General features: G+C 40.7%; 1 protein-coding gene across 5 annotated transcripts in view; it reads left to right on the top strand.

The window, feature by feature from the left end:
* Nucleotides 1-1,966: 1,966 nt before the first annotated feature.
* Nucleotides 1,967-24,219, top strand: part of LOC122811582 (zinc finger and BTB domain-containing protein 22-like) — a 633,545-nt gene continuing 611,292 nt past the window's right edge. For 2 of the 5 annotated variants that reach the window (XM_044083515.1, XM_044083517.1), the window contains exon 1: nt 1,967-2,144. The gene's annotated coding sequence lies outside the window, so the exon portion shown is untranslated. Of the gene's footprint in view, nt 2,145-2,200; nt 2,822-24,219 lie in introns of those variants that run through there. The other 3 variants (XM_044083514.1, XM_044083516.1, XM_044083518.1) reach the window with 2 other exon arrangements.

The raw sequence follows: 24,219 nt of genomic DNA, 5'->3' as shown, positions 1-24,219 counted from the left end.
CATGAATCCATAGACCCACCTTTAATGAGCAACAGGTTGTGTAAGACCTTCTTGAAAGGTGCTGCTCTATTAAGACCTCCAGTTTCTCATCCTGCACCTCCATGGGATCTCGATATAGTATTACGTGCCTTGACTTCTTCCCCTTTGAACCGGCAGCTACCTGTGATTTAAAGTTTCTGTCATGGAAGACAGCTTTCCTAGTGGCAATTACTTCAGCCAGAAGGGTTTCAGAACTTCAAGCTTTGTCAGTAAAACCTCCGTACTTGGTTTTTCATCCAGACAGAGTTTCCCTCAGACCGAATCCTTCTTTTGTTCCTAAAGTCTGCTCTACTTTATGCTTACAACAGTCATTAGAGCTCCCAGTGTTTTTCCCAAAATACTCCAATGAAGCGGAATTTATTTTCCACACACTAGATGTCCATAGGCAGTTACGATTTTATTTGGATAGGACCAAACAGTCAAGGAATACAGATCAGTTGTTTGTGTCCTTTGCAGAAAACAAATTGGGCAACGCAGTCACAAAGGTCACTATTGCCAAATGGATCAGGGACTGTATTACTCAAGCTTATATTTTTCTAACGAGGAGCTTTCCACCGCTGTCAAGGCTCATTCTACAAGGGCTATGGCTACTTGGTAGCATTTCATTCTAAGCTTGCTATTGGTGACATTTGTGCTGCGGCTACATGGTCTTCCCGCATACTTTCATTTCTCACTACAAATTAGATGTGGCATCTAGAGGACGAGCTTCATTTGGTTCCACAGTGCTCAGGAGTGTTTTCCAATGAGCCACCCGGGATTTAGGTGCTAAGGACGCTGTCCCATCAGTCAGAATGTAGGCGAGATCGGATCACATAACATCTTTTAGTTATGTACTCACCATAACTTCAGATGTTTGGGATCCATCTCGCCTACATTCCTAATAACCCACCCTCCTTCCCCCTTCCTTGGAGATCAGAGGATATCAGAAGGTCCGAATCCTGTTGTTTCATCTTGAAACATCTAACAATGTTATATAAACAAGCTGTGCATGTGTGCATGAATGCGGACAAACAAGATCTGGGGGATTAGTGGTGGTGCATCCTGGGATAAAGGAAGCTCAGCCAATAAGAGGCCTCGCTCTATAGCATAAGCGTGCCGAGTCAGAGCTGAGGGATCGGCTCCGAACCCATCAGTCAGAATGTAGGCGAGATGGATCCCAAACATCTGAAGTTATGGTGAGTACATAACTAAAAGTTTTACATATTTCTATATCATTTTTGCAAACTTGATCTGACATGAGAGAGGGATTCTGGGTAGAGGTAAAGCTTGCGAGGTTTTGGCTGACGCAAGCTATAGTAACGGCCAAATTGGTTTGATATCCGAACCCAGCCCAACTGTCAAGGATGACTGAAGATTTGACGGTTTACTATTAGAACAGTACCTCGCAGGATGCGCAGTAACAAATCCCACTATAACCACGCCTCCAGGCCGACAATTCCTGGCGGGCTGTTGAATCTGCTGAATATTCATTTTTGTGCTGAAATGAATATTGATGAATGCGTTCGTCAAAAAGCACAGTAATGGTGTTTTATTTAATATATAGCAACTGATCGATGCAGGGTATGGGAATGAGAAATGCAAGTGTAACAACTGTTGGTAGCAGGTCAGGGGAATGAGAAATCGTGAATGAGAAATGCACGCTTCGTGGCTGCAACAATTACGTCTTGAAATAGCAACAGTTAAGAAACCTCTGCATTTGCCCACACTAAATTAACCCTCTTTCTCAATGTAGTGGGCTATTGCAGTTGGTCTATTGAAACAGCAGGGGTGTGTGGGGGGGTGCATCGCCCCCACAAGGGGATGCAGGGGGGCTTGCCCCCATGCAAAAGCAAATTCTGCTTAAGTTTGCATTTGATATGCGTGGTAAGATGGCATAGCTTGTGCACTAAAGACTGCTTTTCGTTCACGAAGTCGTTTTTGTGCGTGAATATCAGCAGTTTACAAGAATACATGCATTACGTCACGTGCAAATTACCATGCATGTCAGTCATCGGACATATCCACTCCCATTTCCCTTGTCAGTCGTTAGCGACATCTGCGCAGAACTAAACGCAAAGTTCTGTACGGACAAATAACTGATTTAACAACACAGGTGAAATGCTATGGTAAGTACATATCTTCTTTTTTTTTACTGGATCAACACAGATGTTTTGTGTTGTTTTGGTAAAATGGATTAATTACTAAGGAGCAACCTTTTTTTCTGGTGGGCCAGTGCAACTTTTTGTCTTTTCTTTCTACGTTCACTCGTTACAAAAATTAATAAACACGACCGAACCTTAGGTCAGCTTCTGCGCGAATCATAGCCATTCACATACCTTCGTATCTAGCAGCTCTGGTTGATGTACCGGTAAAGTTTACACTAGTATGCCCTCTACAGTCCCAACAAAGTAATGTGTGTTTCCCACGGTTTGTAGCTACTTGGCCCTTGGATAAATGTATTGTACGAGGTTCGGGAATGGAAGATTGGGAAGGCAGAGCTCGCCTTAAGCATCAGTGTATGCTGTCAGTGTACATTACAACGGGAAGAAGGTACGAGTTGTGGAATTGTAGCAGAAAAAGACTTTCTTGGCCATAGCCGTTGTGCTTTCTACTGATCTGAGAAAAACTAAAAAAGAATCTGTCCTCTTGCTCGCCGATTAGGCCTGCTTCAGAAATGCACTTGTCTGCTGTTATATTGGTTTGCCACTGAACCGGACCTGACAGAGCGTGTTTTATTCTTTGTGTTTTCAAGTCAGAGAACTATCCTGCTGCTTCTTCCCTGGGTGCTTCCCAGATAATTAAGGTGGGTGTCCACTATCCAGTTATTCGCTGTTGTCTGTTGTTTTTTTGAGTGGCTATTGTCTTAGCAGGGAAAGAAAAAAAAATAATTATGATTTTATCGACATAATATTGCACTCCGATTTTTTCATTATTTGGTGATCCTTTTTTATGGGCTGTAAACACCCATGCACTTTGTATTCATATTCAAGCACACGCTGGTCAAATGGCAAAGCTTTTATGCACACCTTGATTACAGATACTGTGCTTAACTGGTGCACACGGACACCCCCAAGCACATTAAAACGTGTATACAGCTCTGTCTAACCTTGTATTCGCGTATTTAGGTAAGTTACCCACGTACAGTGTTCGATCCCCCTAGACACGGACTGCAGGACCTTTTTAGTTCTGGCGATATACAGTTGTTCCCTTGCAGTTAGACACAACACCCTTTATTTACAGGCTGTGCATCTGCCAAGAATTTCTACATGCTGGAGCACCACCCTTAAACTTCCTCTTCCCCGCCCATCAAGAACGGAAGCGGATATGAATTGCAGCCCACATCTGTGTTTACTTTGTTGGCAATGTATAGTAAGTCGTGCAGTTAAGAAATACTGCATATGAAAATACATACCCCTCAGCTGTTTCTGATTTTTGCAGTGTTGTAAAACTTGATTTTTTGGCAAGTCGTTTTAGATTGCTGTCAGTATTGCCAGGCGTTAGGGTTTTATATCAGAAAATTGACGTTAATGCAAAGCATGTTGTGCTATTCACGTTTTAATATTTAACATTTGGAACTGATTTTTGGTCCTTTGCCCTCATTTTGTATGTTTTTGTCTAGAATGCTTGTGTAAAGAAGTTGAGAGGTATAGAAAAAATAGGCATGTAAACATACTTCATTTATGTACCCGTATATGTTAATCAGCACTGATGTCATTGGACCAGTTTCAGACTCATCTTGGCAAAGTACAGTATGATAACTGAAAATATGTGTGTGTCATTAGACAGTCAAAGCACAGTGTAAGAAAAAATTGTGTAGTCTCAAAACAAGTAGCAAACTAAAATTACTGTATATAAAAGGGAAAAAAACTTCTGCGGCATCTCTCAAGATTATTACAACTTCCATGTGACAGTGGAACATAGCTAGTTTGTAGTGCATTGACACAGTGGATATAAAAGTGTACACACCCCTGTTAAAATGCCAGGTTTTCGTGATATAAAAATAAACGAGACCACAATAAATCATTTCAAAACTTTTCTTATCTGTAATGTGACCTATAACCTGCACATTTCAATGGAAAAACAAACAAATCTGTTAGGGGAAAAATAAAAAAAATGTACAATAAGCAGGTTGCATAAGTGTGCACACCCTTAAACTAATACTTTGTTGAAGCACCTTTTGGTTTCATTACAGTATTCAGTCTTATTGCTCACTCTTCCTTGCAAAAGTGCTTCAAATCTGTCAGATTGCAGTGGCATCTCTTGTGCACAGCCCTATTCAGGTCACTTCACAGATTTTCTATTGGATTTAGGTCTGGGCTGTGGTTGGGCCATTCCAAAACTTTAATTTTCTTCTGGTGAAGCCATTCTTTTGTTGATTGCATGTATGATTGTGGTCATTGTCATGTTAATAGGTGAAATTCATCTTCATCTTTCTAGCAGACACATGAAGGTTTTGGGCCAAAAGTAACATGGAACTGTTCATAATTCCCTCCACCTTGACTAAAGCCCCAGTCCCAGCTGAAGAAAAGCAACCCCAAATCATGATACTGCCACCGCCATGCTTCACCATGGGGGTGGTGTTCTTTTGGTGATGTAAAGTGTTGTTTTTGCGCCAAACATACCTTTTGGAATTGTGGCCAAAAAGTTCAGCGTTGGTCTCTTCACATGATTTTGGGAGACTTTATGTATTGTTTTGCAAATTTTAGCTGGGCCTGGATGTTTTTCTGTGTAAGAAAAGGTTTCTGTCTTGCAACCCTACCCCATAATCCAGATATATGGAGAATACGGGAGATTATTGTCACATGTAGTACACAACCACTACTTGCCAGAAATTCGTGCAACTCCTTCAGTGTTGCTCTAGGTCTTTTGGCAGCCTCCCTGACCAGTTTTCATCTTGTTTTTTCATCAGTTTTGGAGGGATGTCCAGTTCTTTGGAACGTCACTCTTGTCCCGTATTTTCTCCACGTTTTGATGACTGTGTTCCATGGTATAGCTAATGCTGTGGAAATTTTTGAATTTTTTTAGTACCTTTCTCCTGACTGATACCTTTCAACAATGAGATCCCTTTGATGCTTTGTAAGCTCTCTGCGAACCATGACTTTTGCTGTAGTAGGCAACCGAGTAAATGTCAGGAAAATCCTACTAGGACAGCTGAACTTTATTTGGGGTTAATCAGATTCTCTCTAATTGATGGCAGCTGTGTACCGACTGAATCTTGTAATTAAATCAAAGGGTGCTTCAACAAAGTATTAGTTTAAGGGTGTGCAGACTTTTGCAATCAGCTTATTGACAGTGTGTTTACAAACTGTGTCCTTAGATGCTATAGTACATAAGAAGTAGCAGTGTACACTGTTCATATCTTTTCATTCTTCTGTCTAGATTGACCATTTTTCTAGTAAATGTGAAGTTATAGAATCTAGTTAACCACAAAAAATACCTTGTGTCTGGCTTTTGAATTTATTCTCTCACTACTCTGACCCCAGTAGTTTCTTTGAACATCTTCACAAAAATAGTTGTATATTTCTTACAAAATATAAACTTTCAGTAGTTTGAGTTCTTTCACATTAACATGTTTGTTTACAGAGAGATACTGTCTTTTTGGGTTGTATTGGTTCCTCCTGAGGTAATATAAAGTTTGCAGTATTTCTCCGTTTCCCTTGAGTAACCACTATGTCGAGTTATAGCAGCCATGCATCCTACAGCTACAATCTCTGTAGAGATCCTATAAAGCATGTAATCTAGTCTGCACCCATGTTTTATGTTGTAAGTGCATACTTTAGCTGCCAACTATATGTACTACTTTCCTTTCTTACTCCCCCTCCAAAAAAATAAGAAAATTATTCCAGTGTTTGACTTCGTTTTATGAAGACCAGTGTGATGCTTGTGTTCCATCTCTTCTGATTAAGGGATGAGAGCTGGATGGTAGATCCAGAAAGTAGCACATTGACAAGTGGGGCTCTTTTTGTAATTTGTAATCTTTCTTTTTTCCTTATGTGTACCATAATAGGCATTGAGATGGTTGCAGACATTTTTCTCTAGAAACTTGGCACTGCTGTCATAGAATACTTGTATAATTTTGCTATGATTGTCTCACCAGAAGTATTGCTAACTTCTGTGTGCCTGCTCAAGCTGTCGTCCTAAAACAAATCCATGAGTAGTTAGCTGTTTGTTTCTTTACCCTGCTAGCTTTGTGGAACCCAGGTTGCTGATTTTAACCAAGGTTACTGGTGGTTCTTTTTCAGAGCACACTGTATAGTTCACCTGTTCAGTTTGTGTTTGGTGTAACTTTTGCTAAGCTTGTAATTACTGCCTTTGTTTGTGTCTTTTACAGCAGCACCTATTTTGTGGGAGACGTTTTATGACATTTTCAGCAGTATATGCTTCTGTGCCAATGATTATGCACTTTTCTGGCAGTTTAAGATTGTGAATTGTAGTTGTATATCTCTGTGGTGTTGATTGTGTGCTTTTTGAACATATAAGTCACATATTCAAAATGGTTTAAACACTGTAATTTGTACATTCTTTTCACTGGTAGCATGGGGCAGTTTCCATCTATAGTCTCCCAGTTGTGTTTGATGAAAGTAAGGTTTATGAAGGCCACACTAGACCCCAGGCACAATTCATTTATAATTTGGACTGTGGACTGGTTATTGGGCCAGAATAAATGAAAGTACACCCTTGAAGTTGCCCTGTCACTTACTAGGAGAACAATGACATTACAATAGAGACTTAAGCAGATGATTTGACTACAGATTGTCTATTTCGACTTCAGACTTGATACTCCGTTAAAAGTCTTGGAGTCAGTGTAGTTTCTTTGGTAGATTATGTAAATTATTTTAATCCGAGATGTGGTTGGATACGTAACTATGCTCTCAGATACAATATCTGACAGAGGAGCTGTTACATACTGCAAGCAAGTAACCACTTATTTCACGGAGCAGACACTAACAAAAGAACTTAAGCCATCATTGTTGGATATGAGTCCATTTAGATAAGGGTGCAAAAGATCCAGATACGATATATGGTAGAGCATGTATTACAGGATACAAGACTGCTAGAGATGATCAAGATAAGGTAACTGAGAAAGGCATAATATCTGAAGATGAAGAAAAATGCAGCCTAATTGTATTTGGCTCCGAGATGCATTCAAGAGTAGACATTTTTGTGGTAGAATCCTTTGTGTCAGCAGTATTTGATATTGCACAAGCAGCTTTTACAGTAAAAAATAATTTGACAGCTATATTAGTAAACTTAGAGTGAGCTGGAAAAGATATCGAACCTTGATATACCCATTAGTAAGGCTTTCATGTTTTGAGTTGGAGAAATAGAGTATATGACCAAGGCACTGAAATTACCAGCAAAAATATAACTTGCATGATAATGAAACAGAAGTAGCTCCATTTGTGATATCTTTGTTGCTGAGTTAGGTGCAGGAACAGTCTTGAATGTGTTTGTCTAAAAATGAGAAAGTAGTGACGTTTAAACAACCAGCCTTTTATATTGACTAACTCTGGAAAATTTTGTCAGCATTCTGGACAGAGACCTTAAGAGTTATTTCGATAACTGGGTCCTTGCAGTTTCAGAGAACATGACCATAGAGGAAAAGCAGAAAGACACAGATTGGTTTGGACAGCTTTTTGGTTACATTTTCTTTGTAATTCAGGTAACAAAGGCTCTGAATGTATTTGTATTTTGAAACAGATTAATAGTTGTAGATTTCCCTTAAGGTATGACAGACTGTGTTGTTTGGCACCAAACAATGTATTAGATCAACCAAATCCTTACTGATTTATGATCACGATAGCACTCCTTTTGAACAAGTTTCCCCTTTCAAATATCTTGGGCTCTAGCTAGACCTTTTCTGGGAACAGGAGGGGGGATCCTTTTCCTACTCAGCCAGAGCCATCCATTGGGAAGGGAGTTTTTTCCTCCCCCATCTTGAATTTGGTCTCCCACTGGTTGCTGCTGCCTCTGCTAGAAAATCCTCAGCATTGCAAACCATTTCAAATCAAATAGTAGGTATATCAGACATTCTCCCAGTCATGATCGCCATTGCACTACACTTAGCAGGGCTAACTGACTTCAGTTAAAGAGCTAACCTCCTCCTGGGCTGTCAGTTATTCAAGCTGCTTCATGAACAGTCTCTTCCCTCTTTAACTTGAAAACTATTATACCTGTCCTTATAGACAACCAAAGGAACCTGGGCCACTCTGGTCCTCTGTTGTAAGCCCCCCCCCATGCAAATGTTATATCCCCAGTTTTGCTTTCTCTATTCTTGGCCCTGAATCCCTACCTCGCTGACTCAAGGACTGCTTGTTTTATCCAAAATTTTGTGGGCGTCTGAAAGCATATCTTCTTATTCAGTCACAATGTTCATGTAATACCACAGGATATACAACTAAAACCTTCCCCTGTCTTTCCTGTCGCTGTCCTCTCTATTATCCCTTTAGCATTCTGTCTAAACTTTGTCTAACATTCTTTTAGCCCACCTTGATGTATATCCACTTCTTGACTTTCTTTTATTGTATTTAATATTGTATTCTTATGCCTTTCTCTCTTATTGTACTTTTGGTCATCAAATGCTGTGTTCACCAAATTTCTTTGTACATTTAATTCTGCATGCTCAGGCTGCACTTCTTGTATACTGTTGCTGGACTGAGACGGAAATTGGTTAGTATTAATCCTTGCTCTGTCCCAGTAAATAAATTCAAATAAATGTGTACAATGAGAGAGTTACTGTAGTATTACATGAATTGAATTTGTCACTTGGTACCCTCATATCACTGATGAAGTTATACAGTTCGGTGCCAGAAACATTATCACCCCAAAAAGACTGCCAGAAATTATGAAGAATTGTATGGATTGCTGAAAAACAAGCTTGGTCTGCCTTAGAAGTTATTCAGTGGTGGTGGTTATTGGAGAATTCTGTAATGATCTAGAGAGATGGCAGAGAACGTCGGTCCTGAAGCTTTGACTATCGTGGCAAATAGTTCCTGGAACAGTGGTGTCACAGACACAATTGGACAGCAACAGAACTAATGTTGAAAGTAAAAGCTAGTAGGGGGTGTGACTGGTAAAACTGTTAGATTGGGAACTGATGACATACATTGCCATGCAGAATATTTATTTTATGTCTCAGTCTACTGAGAAAGTCCAGCTGGACAAAATGTCCTTTTTCAGCAGAGGCCCGATGAGAAAAGCTCCACATTTATAAATAATAGTATGATATATATGTAACGTACAGATACAAATGTTGATTCAGTCTCGGATAGAAGCACAAAATGAAAACTACACATTATATATTTCACTGTACAACAACAACAAGTCTAGGTAGGAATACAAAGAATAACAGCACTGTGATTGAAGGTTAAAAACAAACAAAAAAATAAGTACGTTAAGTATACATATGTTTAGTAGGGTATACTCTTCAAATACAAAAATAACAGGTTGTGTTCTTTTAGCTGCCTTAAGACATCCTATTTCCTAACCAGGGTTTGTTCAAGAGCATGACCAGGATTCAGATAGGTGTGATCTGAGAAATGTTTTAAAGTTGGAAATGTTAGTAGTTCTGATATTTAATGGCAGGGAAATCCAAGTTTTTGGCTATGCAGTTTGAATAAAGTGAAACTCCAGTTGCATTGTTAAGTCTGGATATATTAAGATTTGTTATTGGAACACAGTACCCTGTTACTGGAATAGTGTATTAGTAGATTTGAAGTACTGTTGTTTTTTCTGGCTGATTTAGTATTCAATGGGCAAGGTGAGTTAATTATAAGTAGATTTGGTAGTTTTAAAGCCGAACAATGATGGGATCTGAAGTTTGAGTCTGTAACAAACATTGTGATTTTATTACAGCAAGTTTCGAATTTTGCTAGGTCGGATTTCTTAATATTTGTGAGAAATTGAGGTGTATAGTAGGGTAGAGATAAGATGGGTTCTTGTTATAGTGGCCTTTGAAGATCAGTTTAGAAACTGTTGATCTGATGTTAATCTTCACGTAATCCTTGACTGTGGTTTTGGTTCCATATCTTGGAATGGACACTGCCGTTATTGCAGGTCGCACCCTCCAAAGCTTTTTGAGCTCAACTCTACCCCTAATGCTCCTCACAGGATTACCTCCGCTCTCATTTGTCACTTTTATTGCCAGACATCAATCCTACAGCTCACAAGCAAGCTATATTTTTACAAATTGTGTTTTTCTCTGTTAAACTCTTTATTCGTTATTCCTTGTTCCTTTTCTTATTTACCCAGCTCCTCTATTTCAGCTTTTACCTTTTTTTAACACGAGCAGTGTTTTCCTATTATACCATTGTTAGTATTTTCTTTTTCTCCTTACCGTGACAGTATTTTCTTTGTACCATCTTTGGTACCTTTTCTCTCTTTCCTATTTCTACTTTACCATTGGGTAAATCTTTCGTACCATTGTTGGTACGACTCCTTTTTTTTTTTTTTTTTTTTTTTTGGTCTGCTTAAAAAAAAAGTTTTGAAACTTTACACTACTCTTCTGTCTTCTTTTTTGTGTGTGTGTGTTTTTTTGTTTTGTTCTTTCTTATGGTGGAAAGACCTAGAGGTACTTCTGGTTCCAAGAGATGCCAGAAGTGGGATCGCAAGTTACCTAACTCCAACGGGCACACTCTATGTCTCTGTTGTTTGGGCTTGGTGCATCTTCAAGAAGACTGTGTGCTATCTGTCATGGTTTCAGTTACGGGGTCCTTACAGAAAATAATGAGCTTATTCTTAAGGGTCTTATTAAAACTAGCTTCAACGAGGTTGTATCTGATTCTCCCAAATCAAAAACTGATATTGGCTCTCCTCCTTATTCTTCGTTTTCGCCTTCTTCTGAGCATTAAAGACCTAAAAAAGAGGAGTGGCTCTGTGCTGACAAGTATCATCACCACCACCATTTAAAGTGGGTAAGACTTCCCCGGTTCCCAAACTTTTGGCGGAACTCACTGGGAAGCTGACTTCAACATCAGTGCCGTTGGTGTATATCTGTGCACTGACAGCCTTGGCACCTACTACTGTCTTCAATCAAGCAACATTGGAGCTTGCTATTTCCTCAGTTCTAACAACTTCAGAACTGAAGGAGTTCTCATTTCAAGATAGACCACATACCACATATTCACCTTAAGTCGATCCCTTTGCAGATCAACCTCCAAACCCCTTCTTGGAGAAATCTCGGTCCCCTTTGGTCTTTTTGGTCCATTCCACCAAGAGCCTCATGGAATCTGATATGGGCCAGCTCCTAGTGGCAAGGGGACTGTCCTCTTCCACGGTTCCTAGCCTATCTGCCTTTGGAATTTTACTAATCTCTTCACCTGTTATTTTTCTTCCTCTGACTCTGAGCCTTCGGAGTTCCCTCTTCCAGCTTGGACTGTCTTGGGGCCAGTCAGAGCTACTTCTCCGGCACTGATAATTGCCTTTAGCTCTTTGGTTCTGTCTGAACCGGAGACCTCCTGGGGTCACATCATAGTTGCTGGCTCCAAGCGTGGTTCCACTCCGATGTTATCGGAGCCGTCCATGCTCCTCTGTGCTTCTGCACATGTTAACTCGATCCTGGATTCAGCTTTGGAGGTGCCCCCCCCCCCGGTGCGGTATGGGACCACAGTTCCAAAGGGGTCTATTTCGGTTCTGGACTCCCATTCCTCGACAGAGGGGCCTGCCTTCCAAGCCATGGAGAGGGCCTTGTCCACTGCGGGCTCACAGTCTGTACCACTTTTGGAACAACAGCCCTGCCCTACCCCTCGCTCAGAGCTTCCTCCAGTCTCTACCCTGGGACAGCGCGCACAGAAGCCTCAGGATCCAACCATTGTGGTTGTGTCCTCTTTAGTCACCTCCCTAGCCCATCCCACTGAGTATGTACTTTTAAAGAGGAAGTGCAAGTGGAAGCACTTAGAGTCCCAAGAAGAGTCTTGCTCAGATGATATCAATTTTTGATGAAGGTTCCCCAAAGTCACCCCTGGAAGATAAAAGGAGAGGAACCAGAATAGATCCCAGTGATACTCCCAAGGTTACAGGCAGTTGTGAAGAGAGATTTTGTTGCCATTTTACAACTTGTTGGCGACCAGTTAGACATTGCTGAAACCAAGTAAGTGTAGAATGGCTTAAGTTTAAGTTCCGAGTTTAGAATGAGACCGAATCTGAAGCTTTGGACAGCTCAAGAAAGATGATGGAAACAAAATTGCTTTCATTGCGATGGTGGTTAATAATGTTAGTAAAGTTAACGAGGGCAATGGTGGTGCTATGAGTAGGACGGAAACCATGCTGAGTGTTGGAAAATTGTTGGTTATTAGATGGTTTAGGATTTGTGAATGGATGCACCGCTCAAGTATTTTTGATAATGGTGATAGTGTAGCTGTTGGATTGTAACTTGATAGAGGGATGATAAACAATACTTTACAAATTTTAGGGACTTGTTATTCTGAGATGGATTGATTTTATAAATATGGACACTGGGCAGCAAGTGTAGTAGGTTTAAGCCTTTTGAGATATTTAAACTATGATGTTTATTGGGACAGGTTGGAAGAGAAGTTATTGGGATCAAGCACGAGTACTATTTGAGTCTGGGTAGAGGAAGAGACTTATTGTTGTGAGGGCTAGTATGGATTCAGTGAAATATCTGTTAAATTGTGAGGCTATGCTGTCCTTAGTATCAGTGAGTGTTGGGGAGAGAGTACTAGTTTGTCCTGGCTGTAGGATTTTTTTTTTATGGCAGCACAAAGTTTTTGTGGGTTTCCTTGATTGGATACTGCTCTAGTAATTTATTTTGTCCTGTCAAATATGTTTTTTAGATTTATTTTGTAGTTTTAGATGTGTTTTGTTAGTCGTAGTTCTGTCATTGAGCCATTTCTCCTAGGCCTTATCTGTAGTTTTTAACAGATATCTCGTTTTTTTATGTTTTGTCTACTCTAGTACATGCTTGGATTGTTTGAGAAACTGTGTAGTTTTAATGTGGTCAGTGGGATTTTGAGAGCTACAGGAGAGCCAGTCCTCATTAAAGTCGCCTATTATAATTGTTTCCTGAGGGAGGGATGTTGCTGTCCAATTTAGGATGTGTTCTAGAGTAGTTAGATTGTCCCCAGGTGTGATGTAGGCTACCAGTATGTTCAGATGTGTTTTTGGATTAATTGTTAAACTATTTCAGTGTTAAAGTTTGGGATGATTAAGTCTAAAGTTTCTAAATTGAGATTGTTTTTATATAGGACGGCAATACCACCACCTCTTTTCTGTTGTTTAGCTAGCCTATGTATATTGTATCCAGGGGGAAATATTTTGTTGCTAGAGATGTCTGGTTTTAGCCATGTTCCTGTTATAAGGGCTATATCTGGAATATATACAGAGCAATGGTAGCATGCAGTTCTTAAATTTTGCTCATGATGCTTCTGAGAGTTATATCCAGTAGTAGTAAATCACTACCATTTTTGTGGAAAGTTAATGGTTGTTTGGGCTGGGTTGGGGTATGAAGATCTAGATGAGTCTGGTTTTGGGGGGGCCAGGGTTGGGGTGGATATCCCAACTAAGTAGGAGCTGCGATGCAATGTGGATTATAAATTTAAAGTATTTTGATGTTAACTTACTGTATTTGTGTAACATCAGGATAAGATTGTTGTGAGTAAGGTAAATTGTTTGTTTGTGGGATTATAGATAATTGGTGCTATTATGAAATTTGTATGTTTTAATTGTAGTGGGTCTGGGAAGGGGGTAGTGTACTTAGATTGTGTGAAATTCTGTATAAGAGGTTATGTGAGCCATAATCGATAACTTTATACTCCTCAATCCTGCTGTTTTTATGATATTGCTTACTACTTGTGTTTCTGATCTGTCCAAGTTAAAGTACATAATGTTATGGGTCGGTAGGATAGTGGATTTAAAGCTATTTTGTCTGGTTATGACTAATTACATTAAAATAGAATGTGTGTCTTCAGTCCATGCCAGCTTGTGTTTTTTTGTTTCTGAAAAAAAAATCTCACTTGTGTTCTTATTGATAAATTGCCTGCTCATGAAGGGACAAGATGCATTGCAGTGGGAGAGCATACTTCAGCAATGTGTGTGTCAGTTTGAGTATTGCTGAGGCTGTGTGTTCAAACAATTTAGAGAACCACAAGAATTGGTATAACGTCAAAATTTTACACACGGCTGATATTCAATGGGCATGTCATGTGTTGGAAGGTATTCACACTGAACCAGGAGCTCATCAACTATGCTGTCTGACTTGTATGTGGAGCATGATATACTCCTGAATGAGTGGGTTTAGTTTGATTCAGCAAAATGTGATGTGGTACAAAAATCATGTTCACTAGGTTAGTGTGTACCCTCAAAGAAGCTCCAAAAGAAGTAGCATACAAAGCATATCTTACGGGTGCAAGTTTTGAAGAAATTTGCAGAAAAGGACTTGTGTAAGATCTACCAACGCGTACTTCAGAATGTCTTTGTCTACTTTTGGCCATGAATTGTCAAAAGCAATGGAAAGTTAATTTCATTGACATTGTCTGCATTTTGGCAAGGTATTGATCTCTCATGTGATTTATGCCTGTCCCTCTCCCGAGACAAGATGTACTGGTTGATACAAACTCAAGAACTGTGTCTGCATATTGGCAGGTGTAGCAATCTGCTGATATATTGAAGTGAAAGGTATCATTTTTAAGGGTGTATGTAGATTTTGTTGGGTTGAGGGAAAGAATTAACATCATTCAAGTGCTTGTGTGCCATATGAATAACTTATCAGGTGGGTCACAAAGCTTTATTGCTTCAGCTTTCCTCTACCTGAAAGCTATCCTTCAGGTTGGCTGTGAAGAGCATGACCCCTTCTTTGTTGTGTGGGATAAACTTGGCTTGTCAGGGTGGAACAATGTTGCTAAAACAACAGAGCTGCATTAAAATAAATAAATCTTCATTTTTGTCATCATGTAACCATCTAGTGCACTGCAAAGCCTCTTATTCCCATACTGAAATGGGCTCTGGTTGAAGGTAGGACAGATTCTCTGAGTTTTAACTAAAAAGTTGTGTCTCCAGACAAGAAGCTTGACAACCAAATTTCACAAGCACTTCAGTATGTTTTCATCTCTTGCTGTGAGCACTGCAATTTACTTATAAGAACTGGAACCGTTATGACAGGCTAGTCTATAAAAGAGCTTGCTGAAGACAGTTGAAGTGAGTTACAGTTGTCAGTTGCAATTAGAGCAGTGAGAGTTACAGATGTACTGAGCAGTGGATGCCAAAAGGACTCGACAAGATCTGTAAGCCTGCCTTTGCTCTGCAGTAGTAATTTATTGAACACAGGGATGAAAAAATGTGGCTGTTCTGCACATTGTAAATTCATCCTGACGGGGGATTTTTTTTTGTTACACATGGAGCTCGATATAGGATTAACGGAAATTTTAACTGTAATACTTCTGGTGTGATCTATTTGGCCCAATGCCAGCAATGTACCTCATTTTACATAGGTAAGACGGAAAGACATTTCAAGCAACATATATATGAACATCAATATAGCATTAATAAGAAGAACTTAAATAATGCTCTGGCTAGACACGTTGAAGAAAGCTCTAATCTTGTCTTTAAATACATAGTAATCGATCAAGCTCTAAAAAACATTAGAGGGGGACTATGGGCTTTGGAATTGGAAATAAGGGAGATTTTCTGGCAACTTAAATTAAATGCTTTCTCTTTTCCCGGCCTAAATGAAAACTGTTCCTTGTCCATGTTTTCTTAAACTAAAATCATTTGAAAGATGATCATTAATATGGTTATACTGTAAATTTAATCTTATGCTATGTTATTACAGCTATTTAATATTGCTAAGTAGACCTGTTTCTTTTAGTAACACGTTGATGCCCATTTACTTTTACACCATTTTAACAATTGGTTATTTGAAAATGTATATACTATAAAACCAAAGCTTTATCTGTATGTCATTGTCTGAAGAAGTTCATGTGGATTGTTCTTGAACGAAAGCTTTTACATGCAGTTAAATACGTGTTTGGAAACTTTAACTGTTGGAGCCATCTTTTTTCCATTATTTTTTTGTTATTTCTGTTCTTTAGTTTGTGACTCGTTTTTATTAATTTGTCGGTTTATCCTGTTCCCAAGATGTCGGCGCTGGGTCCTCAGGGCTGGTGTTGGCTCAGACCTTTTCAGAGCCGTGCCTTCCCCTGGGGGCCTCAGCCTTTGACAGTTCGTGTCCGGTGCCTTCTGGAGGTGATGGATCTAGGGTCACCTCATCCTTTTTTCCCTTGGCAGCTTTGACTCCTGGGGTGTGAGAGCCGGTTCTCCCGGCATAATCTGCCTTACAGGTGGCAGAAAGGGTATTCCCCACACTAGGAGATGCGGTCCCTCTTCTGCCCAGGCCTACTCAATCTCCTGCGGATCAGGGCTTTACTCCCATCCATCCAGTGCATGGTCAGCCCCTCCTGGAGAGCCTCCAGCCTACCTTTCAGCAAGGGGTCCCCTTGTCTTCAGAGTCCTCTCCCGAGTACCCTGCAGTGGAGGTCTCTAGGTAGCGCCAGTGCAAGCGGGAGCACCTAGACTGTCCTTTGGAGTCTTTGACAGGGGACACTGATTTCAGTGAAGGGGAAGTGTCCTCCCGATCTCCACCCGACAATATTTCCTTCAGGATTATCTTAGAAATTCTGAAGCAAAAGGGTGGCTGGTCTTCCCAACCCCCTTCCTCAGAGGAAGCAGTTTTCCTGGAAGCATTCGGGATGGGCCCAGCTACGTCCTGGGTGAGCACCCTGGCAGACCAGCTCATTGACCTTATTGCCCGCCAGGTTTGGAAGGAACCTGACACCATGAAGCTCAAATGTGTGGACAGATACCTTAGTCCCCCCTAGTGACCACCCCATTTGCAGTAAAGGTGTCCCAGTTGATGCCATTGTGGTGTCTGTAGCCACTAAGAAGGAGCTAGCTGAGCAGAGCTTCACTGTTCATCCCCAGAATAAGGAGTCTCTGGCTTTAGACAAGCATGGGAAGTGCGTGTATGCCTCGGCCACCTTTACGCTGAGAGCATTGAATTACTTGACACACTTCATGCGCCTTCCGAGAGATCTGATTAAGGAAATCTCTACCTCTCTGATTCAGTCACTGTCTGAGGAGGACCTCAAGAAGGTTGCTCCCCAACTGACCACTATTTCCTTCATTACTAATTCCTTTGAGGTTAATTTCCCATGCTGCGGAAGGAACCTCATGAGTGGCTGGTTTAGGCATATCCCTCAGAAGACATGTCTGGATGAGTCTGTGTGGGTTTGGGGACACCTTTAAGGCATTGTTCATTAATGCCCCCTTTGACGGTTCCTCCTTGTTTGGGCCATTAGTAAAAGACTCTCACCTGCAGTAAACAGGAAGGTAAGACCTTATCTGCTGTAGGGATCAAGTTTTCTTCCTCCTAACAGACCTTTTCCAGGAACCAATGGAGTAGGAAGAAAATGTGATTCTGTAAGTCCCAAGGGTCTTTTTCCAATTTGCCAGATGAATGCTCTTCTAGAGAGAGAGGATTTAATGGTAGACATCATCTCGGAGGGAGAGGGGGCCCACAGAATCGGGGCTTCAGAGAACCTTTGTCTGACAGGCCCTTTCAGCGCTCCTTAAGCGCTGCCAGGTTGTCCTACTCTGGAGGTAGTTGGGAGCAGACTTTCGTTACACCCAGAAATCTGGACAAACATAACAAACAACACCTGGGTGTTTTTCCAGAGGTTACTATACTCAATTTTCCCTTCGTCTTCCCAGTTCCATGACATATCTCCCTGATGTGCCACCTAGACAGAGGAAGAGTGCCCTTCTAGATGTTGGAAAAACGTCTAGAAAAAAGTCATCCACCGGGTCCCAGCTGAACAACTAGGATGCGGAACTTACTCGTGCTTCTTTTTGGTGCCAAAGAAAACAAGAGGACCTTCGACTAATCTTTGATCTGAGCAGTTTAAATTTGTTCGTAAAGAGGTCAAAGTTCTGCATGGTTACAGTACAGTCCATTCTGCCACTTCTGCACAAGGACGACTGGATGTGCTCTGTAGATTTCCGGGATGTATACTATTAAATCAAAATAGACAGGCGTGCTTCAGGCTGGGGGCCAGTCATTACCAACAAAGAGCACTGCCCTTTTGGCTTCACCACTGCTGCCCGTGTGTTCACCAAATGCATGGCAGTGGTTGCAGATCACCTCCGTCTGCAAGGATTTCAGGTGTTTCTTTACCTGGATGATTTGCTCTTAATGGCACCAACGAGGCATCAACTACTTCAGGCTATTCAGGTTATGTTGCAACTGTTCCACCACCTGGGAATTACAGTGAACATGGCAGAATCCAAGATGACTCCTGTACAGAACATTGAATTCCTAGGAATACATTTGAACACAGTCACACAAATAGCATCCCTCTCCCCTGCCCCAAGAGAATAAGATCCTTGAGACAGCAGGTTCACCTTTTGGTAGACACCCTGACACTGCCAGCTCTATTGAGCCTCATGGCCCTAGGATCCATGTCAGCTGCCATTCTTCTGGTCCCCCTAGCCAGGTTCTTCATGAGAGTTCTCCATTGGACTCTTGCGGTCCAATGGTCTATTCATTTCCATCCATTGTCAACTCCAGTCAGACTAACTCTGATTTGCAGGTGCCATCTGCAGTGGTGGATTTTTACAGCTGACCTGCATCTCAGCAGACCTTTCATTCTTCCCCTTCCTATGGCCATGGTGACCATGGACACCTCCTTTTGGGGTGGAGTGTGGCATTTCCAGGGAAAGATCATCAAAGTCACATGGTCCACGACTGAGACAAAATTGCACATAAATGTACTGGAGATGAGGGTGGTCCTTCTCCTGTTGCAAGCCTTTCAGAACTGCCTTCCTCTGGAGACAATTCTGACAGGCAATTTGTTAGTGGTTTGTTATATCAACAAGCAGAGGGAGCCCGTTTATACATGTTGTGCATAGAGGCCATGAGAGTTGGGAATGAGTGATTTCTTCAAACCCTTTTTCTCATTGCAACGCACATCCCGTGGGAGTCCAGTGTTCTGGCAAACAGACTGTCTTAAGTCCACATGAGTGGCCCCTGAACAGATCAGTAGCGAATCAGATATTCAGCCGTTGGGGCCAGCCTTGCTGCAACCTCTTTGCCTCCCCCCTAAACAATAAGTACAGCAAGTGCTTTGCTCTGATCTTTCCCTTCATGGAGTCACCCAGGGATCCTCTAGTCCACTATTGGCCCCTGGCTCACCTGTATTTTAACCTCTGATTACCCTGATACCCAAAGTTCTAAAGAAAGCTAGTTTAATCCTCATTGCCCCTTAGTGGCCTTGTCAGGTGTGGTTCCACTTCCTGTGGTCTCACAGCAAATATCTTCCAGGGATACTGGATCCAAGACTGGATCTGATTTCCTATCCATCGGAACCCCAAATTTCCCAGTCTTCGATCCCTCAAATTGACTGCTTGGTTTCTTCACTTCCAGTAGTTCTGCAAAAGTCTAGGCTAGCTTCCCTGGTTCGGGAAATTATTCTTGCTTCTCGGAAGTTCTCCACCAAGAAAATATATCATAGTCAGTGGAAGAGATTTTCCATTTGGGCTTCAAAGAGGACTATTGCCCCCTTTTCTGCTTCAGTCCTGGACATTGTTATGTTTCTTGGCTTTCTTTTTCAGCATGGAGCTAGTTTTTCCACTATAAAGTTGCAACTTGTGGCCATCACAAATTTCCATGTAGGGAAGGGCAATAGTTTCCCTCTCCTGTCTCCACTTCTGAACTATATAGGACTTTCATGAAAGGTGTTTTTCATCTCAGACCTACAATAAAAGATCCGTTCCCTCCTTGGGATCTTACCTTGGTACTTCAGGGTCTCACTCAGAAACCATTTGAACCTGCTAGCTCATCTGATTTAATTTTTTTTTATCTCGAAGACATTACTTCAGCTAGAAGATTATCGGAGTTGCAAGCTCTGTCTTCTTAACCACTATGTATAACTTTTTTTAAAGATAGAATCTCACTTGGAACAAATCCATCCTTCATACCAAAGGTCGCCTCAGAGGGAAATAATAACCAGACTATTCACTTGCCTGTATTCTTTCTTAATTACTCCAATAAAGGTGAGTACATGCTGCATTCGTTGGACGTACACAGACACTTGCAATTTTATTTACACAGAACTAAATCACACAGGAAATCTGAACAGTTGTTCATTGCTTTCTCACCAAGTAGGTTAGGCCAGGCTGTATCCAAGATCACTTTAGCCAAGTGGATTACAGATTGTATTTCTACAATTTACTCTCGACAAGGCAACCAACTTCCCCGTCCAGTTAGAGCTCATTCTACCAGGTCTATGTCTGCTTCGTCTGTTCTCCGCAAGGACTCCTGTTGAAATTTGTGCTGCAGCTACTTCTACATCTCATACCTCTGTATTTCACTACAAGTTGGACATTATTTCCAGAAACGGAGCATCCTTTGGCCCCGCAGTGCTCAGGCATATCCTTCCTTGAGGTCCATCCAAAGTTTATGTAGCTAAGGGACTCTGACCCATTCATGATGCATATTGACAACATCAGGTTAGAAGTTATGTACTTACCATAACGTGGAATCTGTGTTGTCCAATTTCATTAGGCATCCCATCCCACCCTCCTTCCCCCTTCCTTTGGCAGCTGAGAATGATGTAGAGGATAATGAAACCCACTGGTTCCTAGTTTGGGCTCCGGGTGGTCACTGTCTTTGTCTGTCCAGTTCTGTAGATTTGACCATCTTTATGAAGGGGAACAAACCAAAAAAAGCACAAAACGGCTACCACAGCAGTAGATGCAAGGCTTTAGTACAACTTATAAAACACTAAAAATGAATAAAACAAATGAGTGCTTTCGTGTGTACAAAATGCTTCAGATTAGTTTCAAAGAAAATCAATTCAGTATTTAAATATATCAGGCAAGACATATCATTATCACTTAAGATCTAAATTTTCTCCCTTTTTAATATAGGTCTTAAGGGTTAGATTAACAAGATCACTCTCCCTCCTACTGTTCATTGTGATTTATTGTAATGCGTTAAAAGAAAAAGTATGCCCCTTATTCTCCATAATATGTTTGGACAGTTGAAGTCAGTTGCAGTTGTCAGTTGTAGTTACAGCAGGGACTGTTAACAGATGTACTGAGCAGTGGATGCCAAAAGGACTCGTCAAGAACTGTAAGCCTATTTTGCTGTGTTGTAGTAATTCAGTTTAGATCGGGGACAGTGTTCTTTAGTCAGGAAATTAAATCAGTTTTTCTAAATTCTGGATTTCTATCCTTCAGTATTGATTTCATTTTCCTGGTAAGTTGTGTTTTCTTTGTTCATTGGAAATTATTGTTTTATATGTTGATAATTTTACGCCTCGTTAAATATTTTTATTAACGTACATTGTGGCTGACCAGTTGGTGTTTTCTTTAGTGATTTGAGAGTGCTTAGAGTGCTTTTATTTGCCTTGATGACTTCCCAGGCCACTCCAAAAGTCTGGCTGCTTAGGTCATTTGCTACTGTTTGATTTTTCATAATTGGACACCCCTTTAAAAGGGCATGAAGACTCTGATTGGTGTCTGCATTAAATTTATTTTGGGGAAGGGACACATCTGGAAATCTGTGTTAGGCTTTCCCAAAAGTGTTTGGATGTGTGAGATTTTATTGAAGTGTGATTGTATTGGAGGTCTTAAACTGGGACACGTTGCTCTGGAGTGTGTAATAAGCAGTTATGTTGGGGTAGACAGAAGTATACAGTCCAGTCTCAGGTTATAGAGCGTGTTTCTATTGTGTTTTTAGGGGAAAATTATGAAATATTGCTCCCGTTAAGTGACTGTCTCGCATTGGAGTCAATAGTGAGGACTGAAGTTCCTTGGTTACTGACCCAGGATAGTAGGAGATATCACATTATTGTTGGGTGTCCAGTGAGGTATTGTCCGGATATCGCATTATTTGGTGGCAGTTCAGTGGGGTATTATCTGGACGTCACAGTACGGACCTGGAAAAGACCTAAAAATGCATCTTAACTAGGTCAATTGCATCCTCAAAGAAGCTCAAAAAGAAATGACATACAAATCATATCTTATGGGTACAAGTTTTGAAGAAATTTGCAGAAAAGAACTTTTGTAAGATCCACCACCATGTACATCAATGTTTTTGTCTGCTTTTGGCCATGATTTGTCAAACGCAATGGAAGGTTAATTTCATAGACATTGTCTGCATTTTTGCAAGGTATTGATCTCTCATGTGATTTATGCCTGTCCCTCTCCCAAGGCAAGATGGACAGGTTGATTTGTATAAACTCAAGAACTGTGTGTGCATTGGCAGATGTAGCAATCTGCTGGTATATTGAAGTAAAATGTAGCATTTTTAAGAGGCTTGTAGATTTTGTTGGGTTGAGGGAAAGAATAACATCATTCAAGTGCTTGTCTGCCATATGGATAACTTATGGGGTGGTTCATTAAGCTTTGTTGCTTCAGTTTTCTTCTACCTGAAAGCTATCCTTCAGGTTGTCTGTGAAGAGCATGACCCATTTTTGTTATGTGGGATCAGACTTGCCTTCTCTGGGTGGAACAATGTTGCTAAAACAACAGAGCTGCCTAAAAAAAAAAAATCATTTTGTTATGCCATCATGGAACCATCAAGTGTAGTGAAATGCCTTCCATTCCAGTACCTAAATGGGCTGTGGTTGAAAGTAGGGCAGATTCTCCGAGTTATGACTAAAAAAAGTTGTGTGTGTGTGTACAAGAAGCTTGGGAATCAAATTTCACAAAAACTTCAGAAAGGACTGCAAGACTATTATATTTTTAGTGTTTTCATCTTTTGCTGTGAGCCCTGCAATTTGCCTATAAGATTCTCACTCTTCTGCCTTGGCAAGCACAGTACCACTACTGCTCACCTTCTGCAGCACTGTTTGTTGTTAGTCGTAATATTACCTGTCAATAATTGCTGTACAGCTTCCCAGTAAAATCAATGAGAAATGTAACCTAAAAATGTAAGATTATGATTTTTATTAGCATGTTTTCTAACTTGTACTCTAACCATAGTAATGGGACTTTCGTAGCTAACTTATGTCCTGTTACTACGTCTTTGTGGCAGTCACTAGTTGTCTGATTGGCTGAATTGACTGCAGCCATATAGAGGTCTCTCTGCTGCAAGTACTGGGATGAGAAGCAGCCAAATCTGGCAGTCAGGGCTAGGATTGTATTTTAGAATAAAAATGGGCACTTCTGGGCAATTCAGGACACTTGAGAGCTATGTTTTTTCAGTATTTTAACATTCTAAGATTGAAATGATAGGCAGAAGTGTTGTTCTCTGTCTGTCACAGTGTACTGTACTTGGCAGCAACATATTACAGTACTTCATGTAGAAGTAAAGTTAAATAAGAGCACTGGTGATCATAGTTTTGAAAGCTCTCTAGCTTGAGCTTCACTTGGTGGTCATTATCTGTGCCTCTGAAATCATGAACTCGAACAGGCGGAAACGGAACGTATTAACTATTGAAATTAAACTGAAAGCATTGGAATGTATTGACAATGGAGAACCTGTAAATCGGATATGTACTGAATCAAGTGTCAGAAAAAGTATGGTGAATGATTGCCTGAGAAACTGAAAAATCTCTTCAACATTTCAGTAAGCAAACACAATCCGAAAAGGCGCTCTCAAGAAGGTACAGTATGAAGAAGCCAAAAAGTAAGTTACTGATGATGCATTATGGCTATGCTTCATGCAAGAACGAAAGAAGAACACCTCTGAGTGGGACAGTTTTGAAGGAAAAAGGCAGAGAATTTGCACAAGAAAGTCAATAGCAGAGAATAATTCTTAGCCAGTGGGGGTGGCTTTCATGATGGAAAAAGTGCCATGGAATTCATTATCTAGGTATTTGCAGCAAAAAATTGTCAGCAGATCAAAATGTTGCAGGTGAATTTTCCTGGGAATTTTTAGACATTATACAGAATGAAAACCTTACTTACTCCTGAACAGATTTACAACTTGGATGAAACAATCTTAAAATGTAAGCCTTGTTCGTCAAAAATGCTGGCAGCATCACAAGAAACATTCACTACTGGTTTCAAAATGAAGAAAAGATGATCACTGTAGCTCTTTGTACAAATGCTGGTGGGAGTCACAACCTGCCCTTTTTTTCATTGTGGGCAAATCAGCCAAACCCAGAACATTTTAAAAATGTAAATTTCACTCCTCTGCCTGTTTACTGTAAAGCCCAGAGGTCAGCTTGGATGGATACTTTA

The sequence above is a fragment of the Protopterus annectens genome, chromosome 9.part0 (assembly GCF_019279795.1).
Source record: "Protopterus annectens isolate FY-2018-M chromosome 9.part0, PAN1.0, whole genome shotgun sequence".
NCBI classification, from domain to species: domain Eukaryota; kingdom Metazoa; phylum Chordata; order Ceratodontiformes; family Protopteridae; genus Protopterus; species Protopterus annectens.
The sequence above is the reverse complement of the archived record's forward strand: the minus strand, read 5'-3'. Positions and strand labels throughout refer to the sequence as shown.